The following is an 18,720-nucleotide window of genomic DNA, read 5'->3' as shown; positions in this document are numbered from 1 at the left end:
TCAGGGGTTGGAAGCTGAATGCATAACAATTCAGAATACAGATGGGAATGTAGTTTGTAAGAGTGAATGCTCTTAACTCTTAGCAGATTTTCAAGGCAAGTGGTGAATTCTCTTGATGTCTTCAATTACAGATATCTTACTGAAAAAAAGAACCTGTCAAACTTCATCCAACACAAAGTTACTGAATGGAAGTTTATGTTCTCTTAATACAGAAGATCAAGCTAACTAATTATAAATGCTTCTTTTGGCCTTGAAATCTATGGGGCAGGAATTTATAGAAACTCAGCTATTACTGATTTTGCATGCAGCTAGAGTCAGCAGCAAAGCTCACCTGGAGCTCAGTGAAGAAAACCAGAAAGAGAATATATAATCTGCAAGAGCCTTGTCAGTGCCATTCTTCCAAATTGTATATTTAAGAAACAATATTTACTTCTCCCTGACCCCCCTCCAAGACCCTTCAGGAAACTGAAAAGTCCTGTTTTGAAACTCGTAGAAGGACCTTTAAATCACATAGCTGAGAAGTCAAGAATTTAAAGAAGATAGAATGAAAGCTGAATGGTGGTACAGCCCTCAAAACCTGTGGATTGTTATGGCTTTTCATATAGTCACTAGTAACATTATTTGCTTAGTATTTCAACATACAATCTTCTCCCTCTCCCACCCACACACATTCTTGTAAAGTATATCTTGTTAATCTTAATGTTATCTTAACATTTTTCACCACACAGAATTGTTTACAAAAAAATCTAGAAGTAAGCAGCTCTTGAAAATACAACCAAAAGGAACACCCAAACCTAAAAAATATTACCAATCTTACTGAATCTTAAAACAACCTTTTACATTTAACAGTTAAAAAAGCTGAAATTTGCCAAATTATATTTTATTTTTTTATGTTCAAAACCACATCACATGCCAGCTTTTTCTAGATAATTTTATATATAAATGTAGGTGCAATATTTTTTAGAATTCCGCTCTTTATCCTGTTGTTCTTATCTAGATCAGGGTTATTCTGACATAATCAAGTGAAACAGCTCCATCCTTATATAAACGAAAGTAGAACAAGACTAGCCGGCTTTCCCCACCGCCCCCCCACTCCCCGCCCTACAAAATGATTACTGTAGAGGTTATCCAACATTTGTTCTGCCTGATTAGTGTGTTGCTCAGGAGAGTTCCAACACATGAGAGTGAGACTTCATGTTCATCACACAGCTGGCTTCTCTATGGATATGCTGTCACATGATGCCAAATTGGGGGATATGGATGATTTTCTGCTATTATTAGATCACGTAGGTCCCCACTGCCATAGCTCTCCAGCGGCCTGTGCAATTACTTTTGTGTAGCTACGCTGACTTGAACTGATGGTCTGCAAGCTAAGTGTTTTATAGTCTACTATAAAAGTTCTATACCTATGTGTGTGTATATGTATCTCTATATATAAAGGACTGTATATAGTCCTTAAGCCAGCTAGCCTCTTCAAATATAGCAAGTACATATTCTAAGAGGGTATCTTTCTTTCCTGCTTCACTCCCATATTAGGCTGAGAGTGATTTGGTGAGTCGCATGGTTCACAGTTAAGTCTTGAACTTTGAATTCTTGACATGCCTGAACTGGCTTTCTACCTGAAGAAAAGCGAGTATTCCTCTTTCAGTGCTTAGCTTTGCGTAAACAGGTCTTTACCCTGACCTTTGCTTATAGATACTGTTATCCAGTCAGCTAGCTACACTGGAAGGAGACAGAGCATACTGTTTCAAGCTGCAGTCAGTTTTAAAATACATTAAAAAATGCACATTTCTTCTGCATAGGAAAGGCTCCAATGATGATGAAAAAGAATTATTTGGTGGGGAAAGACGGTCAGGAGGTATTTTCACACTTCTACAGAATATAGTTCACCTTTCAGCTCTCACTGTTCACAGTATCAGAAACTACAACTCTCAGGCCCAACCCACCTTTCCACTGTAGAATTGATAAGAGATCATCAAGAAGCTGATAAACATAACCTTAAGGATTAGGAGTAAAATGAAATATTTGGGACAGGCTTTCGGTGCAAAGTGGTGTCCATGTGAAAATTCAGAATTTATTTTGTTTGTTTGTCTGTTTTTTTAAGTAGCTCTTTCTAGGGGCTTCTTTTCAAATCCTTTAATTACTTATTGTGTAGTTTAGTAGTCCTTGCCTTATTCCTTGCTAAGGTAAAAAAATCACTTCTTTTTCCCTCCATAAATACATTCTCTGTGTGAATTCCCCTTTGGGCGGTGGGAATGTGTTCAGCTCCATTCCAAAATACAAGGCTGTGTGCTAAATGGTATCAAATAGGATGCACAGGAGGAGCAAAGGTATGATTAACTCTATGTGCTAACATATTTGTTTTACTTCAAACTAGCTGCATAGCTTAGAGTAGAAACAGAAGCCACAGCATGAATTCGAGCGTATGTTAATCCAAGCACACACTCTCTGTGTTCTGGATATATGTGCTTAATAAATAACAAGCATTGCTAAAACCCACATTACAGCCCCTTAAGTGCTAATGGTTGGGTGCTAACTAGATCAGGCTGTCATAGGGAAAATATCATGTACTTGTACTAGTATCTTAATTTTGCTTTGTAGACATGTCTTTTATTTAATAAGATTTGGCCAAGTTTGGAGGGGGTTTGTAGCATACTTCCCTGGGCAGGCTTTTTGTAAAAATGGAAGTCTAAATAAGCAATATATTTTAGTTGTCTGCTCATTTATTACATCATAACAGGAAATGATTCTTCTCCATGTACAGCCAAACTTTGCTTTTTCGAAGTCAGAGAGAAGTTAAAAAGGATGGAAGTAATTTGTTTTAACATGTCCAAAATATATGATTTCAAATCTAATGGTAATTTTTAGATCCTTTTATAGTTAATGGAGTTCTTAATCTGATTAAGTAAGGGTGATTCATCTCAGTCTAAGAGAAGAGCTAATAGATTAGTTGAATTTCTCTCCTGGGGTGCTCATTTCTCCATCTATCGTAAGGGGGGCCTGGAACAACAAGAAAAAATTTAGACATCTAAAGGTGAAAAAGATGAATCCCACTCCTCTTCAATTTTATTTGTGGATACAGGTTGTAAAAAGAACATTTAAAAGCAATTTCTAAATATCATCTAAATTTGGATAAAAATATAGTGGAAGGATAAGCTATTTAATTGCTTTTAATTACATAGTATATGTAGTTGGAAGCATCTGTTTTTAAATATTGGAAGCACTTGCTTGAAGCAGCATAAGCGGTCCTGGAGTGTAATAGAATCTGCTCAGTAATTTTCCTTTACCAAATATTTCTGTCTGTGCATTCTACTGTTAAGTGTCTGATTATATTGATACCAGTGTGACCTTATCACTTTCAATAGTATCCTAGCTAGCATAACAGTATTTGTCAACTTGCCTACTAATGCATTAATGATTGATCAGTCAGTGCTGTTGGTCATGGACATTTTGAAAAGCAAACTTTGTAACTCTGCAGTCTGGGGGCATAAATGTGTGTGTCCTTGACATCTTCTAGTTCGTACTATTTCATTGTATGTCTCAGGAATTAACTCATCATCTTTAACTTGTACTGATTTAAGGTCTAGTTCCAGGCATTTGTTTGTTTTTCTTTATCAAAGTGACTAAATGACCCAGATCCTTCCCCTGCACCCACAAGTTTTTGCTTCCTGTGTCACAACATTGTGTAGTTCTTAAAAGTAAGCACATCTGTAATTAAACATTTCATTTGAATGGTTTTTCTCCACCTCAGATGTACATTGACCAGTACAGCCAGCTACACAGTATAGCTGAAAGTAACCACAAGAAACATACTAACTTTGCATGCACAGTTCCCTGCTTTAGATGTCTGGGGATCTAGATGCTAGCCTTCAGTTAAATTCTCATTTAGAGTCACAGAATCACAGGCTGGAAGGGGCCTCAGGGATCACCTAGTCCAACTTTCCTAGGAAGAGCTCAGTCTAGTGAGAAACTCTGAAGTGTTCAGAAAAGCATGCAGAAGGCAGAGGTGAAGGGGAGGCACAGTCTGGGTGATCTTTACTCAGATGATATAAAGGAAATGTTATACTATCAAAAATCAACCCATCACAAGAAAAGTACTTAAACAAAGACATCACTGAAGAACAAGTCCCATGAATTGTACTGTTAAATTAAAATTAAAGTACAACAACAATAGAAATTAAGAAAGCGAGTGGCTGAGCATCCCTGCAGTGTAGGCACTTACTTAAATCGGCAGAAAACAACATAGAGGTTGCTAAAAGTTAAAACTATGCTTTGGCTGCAGGAAGGCATATTCCTGTTCTTTATGTTCTCCAGAGGACAATGATCAGTAAAGCTTGCTGTAATATGTATTATGGTTAAAAATGAGTATTTAAAACATTGAATGTTTTTATGTTGTGTTAATACAAATCAGCCGACATTCCTTAATCCACTAGGATACTCCTGATATTAGTAAAGAGGTATATCAAAACCAGTCTTCCTCAAAGTCCTTTGCAAGATAAACAGTCATTGTACATCAGTGAGATCAGATGTTGTTGTGCTTTAGATGTGGGTTAGTCAACAGTAAAGATGAGTAGAGATTAACTTTTAATTAGCTGTTATAGGATCTTAGTAATGAGGATGCTGAAGTTTGTTTTATGATGAGTTTGTGGTAATCTGTAAGCATGAGTAAGAAGCAGGGAAGCATCTTTACAAATTACAAAACCCAGAGCTGTTAGGCCTAGAGAAAACCAGAGAACTGCAGGGGGTCCAATATTGCTCCTGATATCATTCACTCACAATGTACCAGGTGCCTCGTGCCCATGTTCTTACAGCATGTGAGCGTGAGACCTCATTGAGCATCACAGGATGGAACCTGCAGGTATCAGGGTGCAGCTTAACCTGAATGGGTCCTTGATCAAGGATAGAGGAAGACTGACACCACAGTGCCCCCATGGAATAAGTCTACAGGATGTCTGTATGTGCAATGGAGTTGTTCACCTGAGTTGCTGAGTTCCTGCAAAATATATAGCTCCTGAACATCACTGTGGACTGTCATTGAGATGTTTGTTTTGTAAAAGAGGCAGCGAAAGAATATGGTGGCAGTAAAGAAGTGATTGTTGAGGTTTACTAGGAGTCCTTATATGCTGGTTTTCCTTATGCAAGGCAACACTGGTTTACACATTTTACAATGAAGCCATTAAATGTTTTTTAAAAAGCTGGAATTTATAAGGAAGTTAATCTAAAACTAATGATCTAGGATAGTTTTTGTTTGTTTAATAAAAAAAAGATGTAAACTGAGAAGCCCTCCATGATGTCACGGTACATCTTGCTCATTGGTAGAAGTTAGAAAAGAAGTTGCTTCTAAGCACACAGTTCCATAACTCCCACATAGAGTTTCCTTAGCTGAAACGAATGTTGTGGAAAAATTTAGGTGTGAATTTCATAAAAAACCCCTAAGGATTGCACCCAATTATTGAAATCCTATTTAAAAAGAGGAATGAAATTAAATGGAACTAAAAGTAGACATGCAGGCTTATCTGATTTTGACAGTGGGTAAATTAAAATTGCATATGCTAGGGTTTCCATAAAATTCTATAATCTCTCCCTAGCTAAGAAAACTCTGCAGTTCTTTTTTGCTTTCTTGGTATTTTTATCATGGTGTGCACTGAATTTTAGAGCATATCAGAAGCGTCTGTTTATCAAAGGCCAAGGACTGTACAGTTAATCTAATGTGTCTTCTAAATTACTCCTACCTAGTCTGTTTACACAGTAATTTCAGTGCATTTATTGACAGTGTAAATATGTGTTACTCATAAAACCAAAATTCAAGTTCTGCATTTCCCCCTTCCTGGTGCTTGGGCGTGTTCATGGTTCCATTTTATTTCTCCATAAAGTTAATTACTGCAAGTAATGCAGTATGCAGTAGATACTGAGAAAAGTTTTAATGAGTTGATGGAATTAATAGAAATAATACTGTAAATTTTTCATTACTTATTTTTCATTAAATTTGGCAAACCACTTTGATTCCAGTGGCCATTCCTTTTATCTAAATAGTTGAGAAGGAATACAGAGATAATTTTTGGTGGAATGAAATACCATGAAGTTGTGATTCAGATAAAATAAAATACTTAGAGATGCAAGTAAAATTTTTATCTACTCTATATAATCCTTTAATACACCAAGTGATTAGAGAAAATAGGGAGTTTAGCACTGAAGATTACAAAACTGAAACAGAAATACTTCAGATGCTTCTTCATAAACATCTTGTTACATTTTTCTAAGTAGTTGTGTGAGTATAGATTGTCCTGACCATATATGTTTATGTGCATACAAGAAATGCAATGAAACTAGTAGCTGTGAAGTTAAAGAAACTAAGACATTACGTTTATATTGAATATTCTGAATACAAATAATATGCTGAGTACAAATAAATAATATGATCAGAAGAGAATCTAGTATTTTGCCAGTCTTTTTGTGTCTCTAAGGGGAGAAAGGATGACTTTGAGATGAAGTTGTTAAAATAGATTTTATGCCTAATTCTTCATACTTTGTGCATGACTTCATGCAAGCCATAGAATCATAGAATAACAGTGGTCTGAAGGCAAATCTGGAGATTACATAGTCCAATACCCCTGTGCAGAGCAGCATCAACTAGAACAGGTTCTCCAGGAATGAACCCAGTCAGGTTTCAGGTATCTCCAAGGATGGAGACTCCACATCCTCTATGGGCAAAATGATCCAATGTTTCAACACACTTACAGTAGAGAAATTTGTTTTTTTCCTCACGTTTGAATGCATCTAGTAATTTAATTTGTCCCCATTGTTTCTTGTCCTGTCACTGGGCACCTCTGAGAAGAGTCTGTCTTCCTTTCATTACATCCTCCCATCAGGTATTTATACGTATTAGTAAGTTTCCCACATGAGCTTCTCTTCTCCACACTGAACAATTCCAGCTCTCTCAGCCTCTCCTTATATATCAGATGCTTCAGTTCCTTCATCATCTTTGTGATCCTTCACTGGACTTGCTCCAGTATGCCCATGTTTCTCTTGTACTGGGGACTTCAGAACTGGACCCAGCACTCCACTTGTGTCTCACCACTGTTGAGTAGAAAGGAAGGATCACCTACTTCAGCCTGCTCACAGCAGTCTTCCTAATGCAGCCGAGGATGCTGTTGACATACAATCATGTATTAATTTATAGAAACCCAGGGCTTATATAGTGGCAGTAAGAAATACTGAGTTACCTGTTACTTCATTCAGCTGTGATGAAGCAAGGCTCTAATGCTTCAGGTATACAAACAATCATGAATGTAAGTGGCCTACAAATTTTATCTGCAAGAAGCATTTCCATATCAGCATGAATCACTGATAGCTGAGTTCGGGCTAGCAACTGGTTACCATATTCAACATGAAAATGAAGCATGGTTAATAACTACTAACTGTAAGAAAGAAGTACATCTCATAGTGGGATTGAGGAGAAATCAGATAAAAGGCTGTGGCAGCAACTCACATGGTTTATTACTGTTTAATCACAGAATCACAGAATGGCAGGGGTTGGAAGGGCCTCTGGAGATCATCTTGTCCAACCCCCCTGCTTGAGCAGGCACACCCAGAGCAGGGGGCACAGGAATGCATCCAGGTGGATCTTGAATGTTTCCAGGGAAGGAGACTCCACAGCCTCCCTGGGCAGCCTGTTCCACTGCTCTGCCACCCTCACAGGAAAGACATTTTTTCTCATATTGAGGTGGAACTTCCTGTGTTCCAACTTGTGCCCATTGCCCCTTGTCCTGTCATTGGGCACTATTGAAAAGAGTCTGGTCCCATCGTCCTGACACCCACCATTAGATATTTAAGTATTGATGAGATACCCCCTCAGTCTTCTCCAGGCTGAAAAAACCCAACTCTCAGCCTGTCCTCACAGGAGAGGTGTTCCATCCTTCTGACCATTTTGCGGCCCTCCTTTGGACCCGCTTGAGCAGGTCCATGCCTTTCCTGTGCTGAGGACTCCAGAGCTGGATGCAGTACTCCAGGTGGGGTCTTACTAGAGTAGAGTCGAGGGGCAGAATCACCTCCCTCACCCTATTGGCCACAGTTCTTTTGATGCAGCCCAGGATACAGTTGTCTTTCTGGACTGCAAGCGCACATTGTTCGTTCATGTCAGGCTTTTCATCCACCTGTACCCCCGAGTCCTTCTCGGCATGGCTGCTCTCAATGCCTTCATCCCCCAGCCTGTATTCATATTGGGGGTTGCCCTGACCCAGGTGCAAGACCTTGCACTTGACTTTGTTGAACCTCATGAGGTTCACATGGGACCGCTTCTAGAGCTTGTCCAGATGCCTCTGAATGGCATCCTATCCCCCAGGCATGTCAACCGCACCACTCAGCTTGGTGTCATCTCCAAATTTTCTGAGGGTGCACTCGATCCCACTATGTTATTGATAAGATATTAAATAGTACAAGTCCCAGTACAGACCCCTGAGGGACACCATTCATCACTAATCTCCATCTGGACATGGAGCTGTTGACCACCACTCTATGGACGTACCATCCAACAAATTCCTCATACACTGAACAGTCCATCCATCAAATCCATATCTCTCCAATTAAGAGAGAAGGATGTTGTGGGGGACCATGTCAAAGGTATTACAGAAGTCCAGGTAGATGACATCTGAAGCTCTTCCCTTGTCCGCTGATGCAGTTACTGCATCATAGAAGGGCAGTTGGTTGGTCAGGCAGAACTTGCCCTTGGTGAAGCCATGCTGGCTGTTTCAAATCACCTCCCTGTCCTCCATGTGCCTTAGGGTAGCTTCTAGGGGGATCTGTTCCATGATTTCCCCAGTCACAGAGGTGAGGCTGACAGGTCGGTAGTTCCCAGGGTCCTCTCTTCTACCCTTTTTAAAAATGGGTGCAGTGTTTCCCTTTTTCCAGTCCCCAGGGACTTCACCTGACTCTCATGACTTTTCAAATATTGTGGAGCATGGCTTGGCAACTACATCAGCCAATTGGCTCAGGACTCTGGGATGCAGCTTCTCAGGTCAACAACTTCTTTGCTTCAGTCTTGAGGCAAAGTTTTCTTCCTTGTATCAGTCTCAGTCAACTGGCAACCTGTCTTCCCACACCTCTCAACTGGATGGACCTCAAGACAGGGACTGGGGAAGCAAAGTAAGAGAAGATGGTTCATGACCATCTGAGGAACCTAAACATACGTAAGTATAGACATAGAGCATAGACATTCCTATCCAGCGTGGCTGGTAAAATTAGAAGAATCACAGAATTTGGAGGCAAACTTGGAAGTGTTACTTTTTCTTTCACTTTACATCAAAATAGTCATGTAAGGAGTATGAAAAGATATTCTGAAGGTGTCTGAACTATGATAAAAAGGTACTGCTTTACAGCCACAATGAATTCCGTCCTTAATATTTAATTTAGAATAATGAATCAGATGTTGTTTGGCTGAGGTGAGTGTGAGGGGGAAAGGGGATGCATAATCCATGCTACCTAGCATAGAATCTAGATAGCTTCTTAACACGTAGAAGTGATGCCTCCAGAGCTTTATTCAGGAAATGTAGGTATCTTTACAGGGCATGTGAGGTCTTATGCAGGCCAAGGAGCCCTCTAGAGTTCCTTGATTCTCTCCATCATCTACTTATAGAGTTTAGAGCAGGTGGGTTCCTCCCTTAAAACATGGTTCAATGATACAGTCAAATTGACTTGATGAGTTGTGGCTGCCAAAAGAGAGCCCTTCTCCCTCTGCCATAATTTCCAGTCTCACCTTACAGCAGTTTATAGCATGCTCAGTTGATTCAACTAACTGTCCTGGCAGAAAGCCAGTAGCTTTTTAGTCTAAGTGAGTGGTAGGGTGTTGAATTTACTACACAGGCAGTGATTGGAAGCAGGGAGACCACATAGCTAGGAACGGGGCGGGGGACCAGAGGAGGTGAGAAAGAAGCAAGGTTTTCCCACTTGAGGACTTTAAACTGTTGGATTGGTTCAGCTCACTTGTCGAGCTGTGCTGCTTCATGTTCAATTCAGAGGGGCTTCACAGACTCCTTGAGGCAACCTGAAACTGTGCTGCCTACCAAAGGGGAAGTCCCACCTCCTCTTTGTGTCTGGCTGTACCTGTCCTCTCTGTGCTGGCACTTGCGATGGTGCAGCCACACACAAAGGCATGGAGAATCCTATCCACAGCATCCCGTAATTAATCCGTTTAAGACCATCTTGCAACCACACTCTTGGGCTCCTCAAGCTAAGATTTAATAGTTAAATGAATAAACAGCTCTCTAGCTACTGTTATAAAAGTTTTATTACAGATTTGACTGGCTGGTGGCTTAACAGCAGAGAAAAGATAGTTTATAATATGTTATGAGTCCATTTAGTTTGTAGAATGGCATTCCAGCATGACATGTCCATTAGCACCTAGGCAAATTTTTCTTGGAGATTTGAGTATGCCATAAAAGATTGTATATTTCTGAATAAAAATATAAAAACAAAAACAAAAAAATAATTAATAAATCAGCAAAAAAATAGGCTGGAAATTACACAGATATCTGATATTTCTGAGAAAAAAATCTTAATCTATACATAAGGAAAAACTACATGTTGTGTACAGCATTACGATCATTATAAAATAGAATAAGTTTTGTCTTCTAATTTGTAATAGTCTAAACACTTTTAGTAAATATTTAAATCATTTTAATTGTTCAAAAAAGGAAACTCATCTGACTTTCTTCAGAATGTTGCATCAATGTTGGTGATGGATTTATCTTAGAATTGAGGTAACAGGTCTTGAAAATATAGCTTAATTGCTCTTGTGGAAGGAACATTGTGCTGCAAATTGATTATCACTAGACCAAAAGTGGATTAAACATCTTAAGTACATTACACAAGATGGTGGTTTGCATGTTGTAGGAGGCATGCATTCTGGTTATTGAAATGATGGGTTGTGAGCCTATATGTTTTGTCATTATAATCCTATGAAATTTGTGCAATAGAAAGATCCAGCTGGCTATTCTACCAAAATAAATGGCATCCCTTCCATCAACTATTTGATTAACAGGTTGAATGTAGCACCCATGGGATGAATAGATCATTGAAACAGTATCTCCTTTTGAGACGTCAAAACATGCAAGGAGTGACGAACCAAGTCATCAGGCAAACACTTCAGTGTCTGATTGAGTAAAGGCTAGTGGAGAACCAGGAAGTCACAGGATTTTTCAAAAGTTGGTTCATTGTGTTTGTTTCTTCTTTTAAAAAGATAAAAAAATGGTGCATCTTCATTTTAAGAGAAAAGGTCTTGTGAATTCCAGAATGCATACATGTTCGCTTTGAAAGCAGTGTGTAAGTAATTATTAGTATTGTGCACGTCAAGACAAAGTGGCTTCCCATCTAGTACTGAGTCAGTGGCTTTCTAGTGCTGAGGATGAAGTCAGGAGCCCATGCTCATAGGCCTGTTCCCAGGAAAGAAGGGCTTCTTCAGAAAGCAGCTGAAAGCACTCAGCTTCTGCTGAGTTTGCACTGAAGAAGCCTTTTGCTCCTTGCAGGGACTTCAGGGGAAATAAGGGAGACTGGTCTCCTAACCAAGGCGTCGCAACTTTGCTGCCCAAGTTACGCTGTTGAAACAGCCCCACAGAGCAGGGGCGGGTTTTACCCCTGTCCTAGAGATCCGGGTAAACTGAATTAAGGGAATCAATGTTACTTACTTTTATAAAAATATAATTTTTATTTTAAAGTGAAGAATTCAATGTGCAAGGAAAACAGTTGATCCAGAAGCTCTGAACAGTCTCATTTTGCACAAACTGCTGTTCCTGTGTGATGTCCTTTTTAGTCAGTAACTGTCCATTGCTGTCTCTGACACGACTGGGAAAAATCCAGAGATGTTGCTATAACAAAACACAGAATTGCGGCATGTTTGTTCAGACATGCAGTGTCTGTAGAGATGCCAACTTACTCTGATATTTTACTATTCCTTCTGTGTAACAAAGAAAATGTTGCCTCTGGAGATTTCTTGCTGAAGACGTCTCTGCAGACAGTGCTTGCAAGTCCGTGCTGAATTTCCTGTTCGTGTTTGTGCTTGGTGTTGCAATTCTTTTAATCTAACATAATCTCATATTGTACAGCAAATCATTGTACTTTACATTTTTATATGCAACAGTGATGATGTGTTTGTAATTTCCCAAATAGTGTAGTAGTGAGCTATCTTTTGTCTTAATAGAGATGATTTTGATGAACAGAGTATCTGAAAGCATTACATCAGTGTTGCCGTTAACCAGGTTATTTTTGCATGGAAATTAGATGTAATCTTTTTACACTTCTAGATGAGGTGACACGGTAAGCTGACTTCTAAAGCTATTTTGAACATTCACAATGATTCTGGGCTGCATCAAAGGATATCTAAAGCCGCTGCTCATGATGGATGCTCTGTGTAGATCACAGCAGGCTAATTGTAAGGCAGAATGATGACTGTAGGAAGGTACCTGTACTGACGTTACCATCTGGACCAAGTATTGATAACACTGCAGCCACAGAAGTTTGGGATTCAGATTGGGATTCAGTACTGCGTCCAGCTCTGGGGTCCTTGGCACAGGAAAGACATGGGCCTGCTCAAGTGGGTCCAAAGGAGGGCCACAAAAATGATCAGACGGATGGAACACCTCTCCTGTGAGGACAGGCTGAGAGACTTGGGGTTGTTCAGCCTGGGGAAGAGAAGGCTGCGGGAAGACCTTATGGCGGCCTTTAGGTACTTAAAGGGGGCTTATAATAAAGATGGGTACAAAATTTTTATCAGGGCCTGTTGTGAAAGGACAAGGGGTAATGGTTTTAAACTAAAAGAAGGTAGATTCAGACTAGATATAAGGAAGAACTATTTTACGCTGAGGGTAGTGAAACACTGGCACAGGTTGCCCAGAGAGGTGGTGCAATCCCTGCCTGATCCCTGGAAACACTCAAGGTCAGGCTGGACGGGGCTCTGAGCAACCTGATCTAGTTGAAGATGTCCCTGCTCACTGCAGGGGGGTTGGACTGGATGACCTCTAAAGGTCCCTTCCAAGCCAAACCATTCTATGATTGTTCTACAGAAGCAGTCTGGAGTCTTAGGAGCAGCTGTTCATGCCAAGTTCTGCATTTCCACTGCCATATATTTTTAACTAACTAGTTAAAACTAGGTGCCATGCATCTCTATGTGCTGCAACTTGCTTATTTGGATTGCAGAAGTTAGGAACTGTTGACGCATAGGGCCACACTCACTTTCTCAGCGCTCAGGGTAGAGTATGATGTAGAAACTCTTGTTCCCCTGCAGCATGAGAGTGTTCTGCTCCAGTGGACTGCCTGCGACATAAGCAAGGCAAAGGAACCTTTATGAGGGCAAGGATCTGGACATTATTTTGTTAGCTTAGCCTCTTTTCAAGTTAAAAGCTAACATTTTTGCCTTTTATCAGATGTATCTAAGCTTACTGATGCTACTTGTCACAAGTTTTGCCCCTAAGCTCTTCTTGAAGATAGTGGGAGGATTGCTGGAGTAATGACCACATTTGAAAAAAGTTTTGACTGTCATTTACTGAGGAAACAGGTGTGGTTGTTTAATATATTACTAAATCCACCTCTGCCAGAGGTAGCTGCCTTTTTAGAGAGTCATCAGAGTGGTATGCATACGTTAGTAACTCCAGTGTTAGTCCAGCTCTGTAGTAGTGCAAGCTAGGGAGCAGTACTATGAATGGGTGCTTTAGGGGCAGGGACACGTATTCTGCTTCACTAACACTGCTAGAGGTCTACCAGTAATGTAGGAGGGGGGTGGTCAGCTGTGGGGGGTAGTGTCTTAAAGCTGCTACAGCAAGATTTGCCAGGGCTTGCCTGTCAGATATGGTCATGAGGTCAAGATTTGTATCAGAATGTACAGTATTATGCAATTCATCGATAACCTTTATTTACCACTCATTTGAAGTATATGTTGGTGTGTCTGGCATGTCCAAGTTAGTACCTGCTGCCTAGAAGGTTATCCTGATTGCACACAGATTTAAAACACCACACTGACAGTCTAACTGTTACTGAATCCACCACCTGCTTAATTGTACTGTTTCTGTATTTTTCATTGCAATTATGGACATTTGCATGTTAGTGCAATACAGATCATGAAGAGCATGTTATGAAAAGCAATCCTGTGTTTTAATAAGCATATACATAAAAATACAATTTTTAAACTGGATTTAAAAAATATATAGTTGTGAAAAAGTAAAATGAGTTCAGGTTCACTGATGAATGGATTGTTCTCGAATCTGCCTTCTTTGGTCTCTGCGCTTGACGTAGATGCAGTCAGACTTTCGTACTTCAAAGAAATATTGCTTTAAGGTATATTGAGCTTTACAGTGCTAGAAATTCTTTTTATTACAGAAATATTTGTATTACCTGTATCTGTTGTATCAAACAAAGAATATATTAAAATATATTTGTCTCATATGCTAACATGTAAGCAATTATGGAATGCTTTGTTGAGAGAGAATTGAAATTTGGACACAGTGATTACCAGGTAAAATTGTGAAGGTGAAGGGGGAGTACAAGAGGGAGTAATATGCAGCATAAAATAGGAAAACTGTGAGCCAGTGGTTTGGAGAAAATGGGAAGATGTATTGGTGTAAATGCAACTGTACCTGTGAAAAAGCTTGAATTTCAGTTTTGAAGAGTTGCAGAGAAAGAACAAAGACAAAGGTTATTAACAGAGAAATAAAGAGGCTGAAAGGAAGGTGCCACGTATCCAGAAACCACTTAGGAAAAAATGGGGGGTTAAATTGTTATGAAATTAATTTAAGTAATAGAAGGAATTTTCCCTGGAGCAACATGAAATTGCAGTGCTTCCTGTGGCACTGCAGAAAAAAAGGGTAATGATTTAGGAACTCTACAGAATTACAGTAATCAAAATGGTACGTGAATCTGATGTAAGGATTTCTATGTAATTTGTCTTTTTGTGTAGCTCTTTCTCTGCCAGCTGGAGCTTTCAGTTCTATATACACATATCTGTTCCATAACTTGCATTGTGTGCTGAACTGGTTATTCTCTTTTCTTTAAAAATAGGGGCTTAGTTTGAAATATCAGGGTGAAATGTCACTTTTTACAATTTAGTTACTTTTTATATATGTCTTTTGTTTCTCCTTATGTTTTTTTAATGAGAGATCTCTGAGCTCAGGCAGAAATATGAACAGTTTTACTTTAAAAGGAAGAATGTCTTTCTGTGGGGTCATTGAAGCAAATCTATCTAATGTGTAACTGAGAATATCCTTTGCCTTCTACTTTCATCATAGAAATATGTCGCACATTGCAAGAATCCAGGAGGACCTAAATCCCTTCTATTATGTGTGTGTTTGGTATATCAAGAAGCCCTTCATTAGATGAAACTAGTGGGGTTTCCATGAGGTAGATTGGAAGATTTCCCAAAGTGTGGACTAGCCATTAGAAGTCCCTGAAGGTATGTTACCACTGCAGCTGTAACCTGGGTCCAAGAGCTGATCTCAGCGTGCAGGTGATCCAGATCTGCTTGTGAGCGTTCTTATTGCGGGGCTACAGTCAACTCACAGCGTGTAGCGGTCCACGCTGAGACTGCTAGAGCCGCCTTTGCAGACGGCTTTCCTGAAGCACAGATACAGGTTCTTATGGCCTCACTAAACTGAGCTGCTCTGGGATGGTTTTTCTTCAAAGTTGTGTGAGTCTCTGAACAAACTGGTGTGGCTTACACAGGAGTGTGCTACTCTGTCCATTCCAGCTGTGCCAGCCCCCCACACACTCCAATGACTGCTTTCTGCTTCTGGCCATCCTGTTGCTGCAGCCAGAAAGACATAGAAGCGTAGTGGTGCAGGAGCTGCGGAAGGTGGAGTAAGTTTTAGCAAGACGATCGTATAGTTTGGGTACAGATGCACAAGGTGCAGACAGATATTGCTTGAAGCAATGACTGCCTGTTTTCTACATAGGGAACTGAGCTTCTAATGCAGGTTGCAGTGCTGATATTCTGACCAGTCTCACGTTGCCTCTATTCTTGACTATTTGTGTTCAGCCACATACCTTTTTCCGAAGAGTTTTAAGCTTTGTATATATTCATATGGATGGCTGCTTAACCAGATCAGTTCCCCGGACTGTCCTTTTGTTTGTACTCTACCAAATGATTACAGTATTAGGCATCCCTGGAACAAATGAACTATGATAATTAGAAATTGTACATAAGGAAATAGATCTAACTGGAGCTTTTTGAGAATCTGCCATGAATGCTAGTTTGCACTAGTCTGCCAAGAGCTGTGGTCGAGCAGATTGGTATCATCAAGTAAAACATAGGTGTTCTATATGGAGTTGGGGGTTGGGAGGTGTTTGCTGTTTTGGGTGCTGTGTTCTTTGGCATATGCTGCAGTCACTGAGCGTGAGGCCTAGAGCTTTTGTTATGCAATTGCAAGGGCACTGCTGATTTCTGTGGCCATTTCAGAGGGTTAGGAAAGTACTGTTGTCATCACTTAGGCTACTTCCAAGCAAGCAAGGGAAATGAGGAATGCTTTGTGCTTCCACATCTCTGCATGGCAGGAGGAAGAGAAGCCACTGCAATGGAAATGTGTGATGCAGTTAAACACTTGGCCATTTAGGTGCTTTTGGTCTAATGGGATTAGAAGAAATTATAATAATTCATGAAAATTTAGAATAAAATTTTGTTTCTTTTCCCATCTCATGTCCCTGTGACAAAAAACTCAAGAAAAAATAAAATGGCCAGGAAGTTTTGCTAGCACATAAATTGTTGTTGAAATTAAAAGTGCTGCACTGAAATTATGAAATCAAGCTGGGGGAAAGTAAAATGTGACAGTAGATATAAAACCTGGGGACAGTGCATCCCCTTGCAAGACAGTAGAGTTTTTCATTGTCCTAGAAAGATAAATTATTTTTTTGTCTTCATGCCACTCGAGTTCTGCCAGTGAAGCAGAACCTCTACTGGGCTTGTCACCTCTGTGCCTCGTAAAGTGGAACTGACACCTTGCTGTATAACTGGAGATCTCAATACTGTTCTCCTAATCTCTTTGTACAGGAGATACACGTGAAGTTTCACCAAAAAGCAGTGGCTTCTGAGTCATTCATATTTTTTGAAAATTTTATCTGGTAAGGGAGAACTTCAGAGAGGAATTCAGGATTAATTATATGAGCAAACTCACAGTTATTTGAGGGCTGAACTAATTGCTTCCACCCTGTGCTAAACTTGACCTGATGCCCTACAGAGCTGCCTGCCTATCTGCACATCATCCTCCCCAGCATGTCTCATAGTTCCCTTGTTATTATTTTTCCATTTTCTGGGTTTTCCCAGGCCCCTTAACCTCAACCCTGGATAATACAGAGTTAAGTGTAATTCTGTATTGCTAGCACTGCACTTCAAAGTTTACAAGAGGGAATACAATGCTGGTTATACCCCATCCTAAGTCTTAAAACTTTATGCCATCTGATTTTTCTCCCAGTGAGAGAAATGTCAGCAGAATGGTCTTTTGTCACAAGAGTGTATACATTGTAGGATAGGATTTTTTCAGTGACTTGATTAAGGAGGTATTTAAAAACATATTTGTCATTTTAATAGAGAACTGATCCTACCTTAAAAAATTAAAATCAAAATAACTTATCCTGAGAAATTAATTTCTACTCAAGTCCCTTAAATGTGGTCACAGAGACACATAAAACTATTTTATTGTAAACCTCTTTTCTCATCTCCCTCTGTCTTCACTTCAGAAGATCTTTATCTACTGTGCTTGAAGAGAAAATAAGGGCTTGGAGTAAGGCACTAGACAAGACTGAGATTGAAATCTCTATTCAGTTTCTCAGTCATGTCTCAGCTGGCTGGTAATCTTGGGTATAACCCTTAGTCTCTCTGTCGTGGTTCGTATTGGTAGGGAAAAAACCCTCTATCTCCTTTTCTTTGTCCTTTTTTAGCCTACAGCATCTTTAAACTGTCTTTCAGGGAGCAGATTTATTTCATCAAGCTTAAAACTTAGATTTATTTTATATGTCTGTTTTGGGTTGAGATGAGTCCTACCCTTTCTCTCTGTTGGCTAAAGACAGACCTTTAAGGAACTGAAACCTGATATTTATACTGCAGATTTCTGCCTTTGTTCTCACCCTTAATATAGAACATCCTGGTGTACCTGAGAATAAAATTACTTAGGTTTTAGAATATGGCTAATAAATACATCACAAATAGAGACTGACAGCATGTATGCAAACCATATTTACGTGGATAAAAGATTTGCTTTTTGAGATTTTCTTGGACTTGCTGGGTGTGTGGGATTGATTATTCAGTCCAATGTAATCCAATGGAGAAAAAAATAAACAACCGAAAATAATGACTGTAAAATTTAGCATAATATTCCTCAGGCTGCTTGCAGTGCCATGCCTTAAATTCTGACTAGACTGCTTTACCGTGTCTTCAGTGTCTTGGAATTGTATTACACATTTTTATACATAAAAATTACAGAGTTGCCAGTACTGATATGGGCTATAGAAAGAAAAATGGATTAGATCTGATATGATGGGCTGCAGGCTGGAAAGCTGCAGTTTGTTAGCTAGCAGGGGAAACAGAGGTAGCCACGGCAAACAGGTGAGGTACACATAGGTGTTCAGAAATGACAACCAAAATGGGGTGAGCTGTGTGTAGGAGATCTGCAGAAGAGTGCTTTACTGAATCCGGAGGGGAGCACACATGGCACTGAGCCAGGGAAACCTCACCTTTGTACTCCTGCACAGGAC

General features: G+C 39.7%; 1 protein-coding gene across 1 annotated transcript in view; it reads left to right on the top strand.

The window, feature by feature from the left end:
- Positions 1 to 18,720, top strand: part of FREM2 (FRAS1 related extracellular matrix 2) — a 141,835-nt gene that overhangs the window by 24,935 nt on the left and 98,180 nt on the right. The window lies entirely within an intron of this gene.

The sequence above is a fragment of the Phalacrocorax carbo genome, chromosome 1, assembly GCF_963921805.1.
Source record: "Phalacrocorax carbo chromosome 1, bPhaCar2.1, whole genome shotgun sequence".
Classification (NCBI taxonomy): domain Eukaryota; kingdom Metazoa; phylum Chordata; class Aves; order Suliformes; family Phalacrocoracidae; genus Phalacrocorax; species Phalacrocorax carbo.
The sequence above is the reverse complement of the archived record's forward strand: the minus strand, read 5'-3'. Positions and strand labels throughout refer to the sequence as shown.